Consider the following 2,924-nt stretch of genomic DNA (forward strand, 5'->3'; position numbering starts at 1 on the left):
TGTTGAGAACAAGTGATGCAGCGCCCCCTGTTGGCCAATCAGCAGCAACCATTTCAAATGTTACATGACAATAACAAATAAGAAACTTTGAGCACTTTTGTTGGTCTCTTTCATCAATCTGCTGATATACAAACTGTAAGAACTGCATCTCTAACTAAGTAGAAGAAAAGCACATCAGATATTAATGATTAACACTTAATCCCCTTATGGGCCAAGTTACTCAATTTTCTTTGCATATAATGCACATATACATAGATCTGGTTTTTTTCCACGCAACAAACACTTAAAGTAACCATACAACAGCTTAAATATCACTTAAGAAAACATTTTTGTAAGAAAAACTATCCCTATATGTATTAATTTATGGAGAAACATTTACATATGAAAATCAAGCAAGCAGAAATATTGTGTAGACATTTCACAAACACATCTAAACAGCTGACTACTCAACTTAAGGTAATCACTATATATTATTTTAAGATACACATTAAAGCTTACATTCAAATAGGTGACATAGAATGAAATACAACATGAATCACTGGTGCTGAATAATACATAAAAATAAACTAGTCTACAGCTTGGGTTTGCGTCATTTTTTCTTAAATGTAATTGCAGAGCCATTCACCTATATTATTAAGGAAAATACAAGCTATTCGGATCAGGACTCTAGTATCAGCAGAATATTAAATGCGGCGCTCGGCCCGGGGGGCAAAAAAAAATGATTAGATTTCGCGACATTGGACAGTTGGTCGCGGAAAGGGGACTTAGAAAGGCGCTATACAAGGGCTCAGGTCCATTTGACCATTTACCATTTAGTACAGTCATTTGGTATTGGCTGTAATTAATATTTTACTAAATTCTGGTATCCTGGGTGTCGGACAGCTCCTGGTGTTCTTGGGTTTGTGTCTCATGTTGCGTTGTTTTTGTATTCATCAGTTTCTTGGTTTTTGTGTCTTCACGGTTCTGGGTTTTGGTGTCATCAGTTCTGGGTTTTGTGTCTTTCAGGTTCTGGTTTTTGTGTCGTCAGGTTCTTTGGGTTTTGCTGGTCGGTCAGGTTCTGGTTTTGGTTGTCTCAGGTTCTTTGGGGCTTTTGGGTATCGTCAGGTTCTGGTTTTCTGCAGTCAGGTTTGTGATCTTGCTTTCTAGCAGTATAGGATTTAATCAGGTTGGTTGTAGTCCCTCTTTAAGTTTTCATTTTCTGGAGCTCAGGACTGCGGATGGAGGATTGTCAGATTGTTCTTCTCCTGGTTTTGTGTCGTCAGGTTCTGGTTTTGTGGGTCTTCAGCGTTCTGGGTTTCTGCAGTCAGGCCTTGGCGCGTTGTTTTCAGAAAATGACTTGGAGGCTAATACAGTGACAGACAAGAGGGAAGGGTGTTGGGCCTTTTGAGACTTTGTTTCCAATTCAGGGTTTACTTATATAACACAAAACATTGGATAAAGACAGCGTTTCACATGTTTCAAATATTATCTTGTAAACAATAATTCAGCGTCCCTAATGCAACATTTGAAACGGTTTTTTTTTACTATCATCCTCTTTATTTTGGGAAAATTAGAAATCTCTTCCTGGATGGCACCTCCACTGCTAAGAGATGGGGACACACAGTCCACAGCTCCTCGTTTCTGGGTGCAACATAGATCTCAAACTTCATCTTGAAGCTGGATATGAGGTTTTCAGTGGCTATAAGTTTGTTAAGTCAAATGTTTTCAAAGTGTCTTCTTCCTGCGGGCCGTGGCACCAGTTGACAGGGTGGAGGGGCGGCGGGTGTCTCTGGCCTGCCAGCCGGGCCAGGGTCGAGTCGACCTTAAGGCCTTTTGCTCGTGTCATCCACTATCACTCCCTCCCTTTCCTGCTCACTCTTAAGCAGCCAAATAAACCTCCTCCAACTTGTTAGTAAACTACTTCCGATAATTCACATTTGATTTCTGGCTAAGTCAAGACTGCTGAAGCCCTCGTTATTACCTTTCAAATAAACATTGCCGGAATACGGGTGTTTGGCACAGGGGCCAGCATGAACAGGAGGAAGGAAGGATTTCACCAAGCGCATTAAACTGTTACGGTGTACAGGCTGACTATTTGCTTTTACTACAGACATTGATAAACTGGTGGAACACTGTCCTTTGAATGCTGGACTAACAACAGCAAGTAAAGGGGAGGCAAAAAAGGCTTTTATTTGAAATAAGATTGGACATAGAAGGTACTCACATAGATATGAAGGGACATGATTACTAACAGTGGTCACCCAATCACGGCCTGCCCATTGGGGGTAGAAAAGACTGAGGTTGGGAAGGAGAGAAACTTCTGACCTGAAAGAAAAAATAAGAATTCAGTTGGAAACATAGTCAACAACTTTCATTTAACATGTTGATGGCTCTTTTGGAATGCATTTCACAATTAAAACAAAAATAATTATTTGCCTGGAGGCCTTTTAAACATTCACATTTTCAACTTTCCAACTTATTAAGTATTATTAACGTCATGATTGATAAATTGATCTTATTTTTAACAATAATATATGATGTGTGACAGTTACATGTTGTTTCTTAATGCACCTCAGGATTGTGGCTTCCTTTTTATCCACAGTGCGTACTGGCTGCATTACAATTAGTTCAGCTTCTTCCTCGAATTTTCAACGTGAAAGATATCAGCATCAAACACGGAAACGTCTATACTTGAATGTTATTTACAGACTGGACTCCCACCACCCCATCGTTGTGCGAAACCGTCCGATGATATGAACATGGAATTTATAATACTTAGGGTTGATTGGCAAAACAGCATTTTATGTATTGTTCCCAATGTGTTGAGGAGCAGGGAGCGGCAATACAATCCTGATTCAAAAGATGGAATTTTGAAAATGGAAGGTTTGCTCAATCATCAGAAACATCAAACATTTGCACAAAAGAACATAATTGTAGAACAAATT

Source organism: Morone saxatilis, unplaced genomic scaffold, assembly GCF_004916995.1.
Source record: "Morone saxatilis isolate NCDOM2014 unplaced genomic scaffold, NCSU_SB_2.0 Contig24, whole genome shotgun sequence".
Lineage (NCBI taxonomy): Eukaryota > Metazoa > Chordata > Actinopteri > Moronidae > Morone > Morone saxatilis.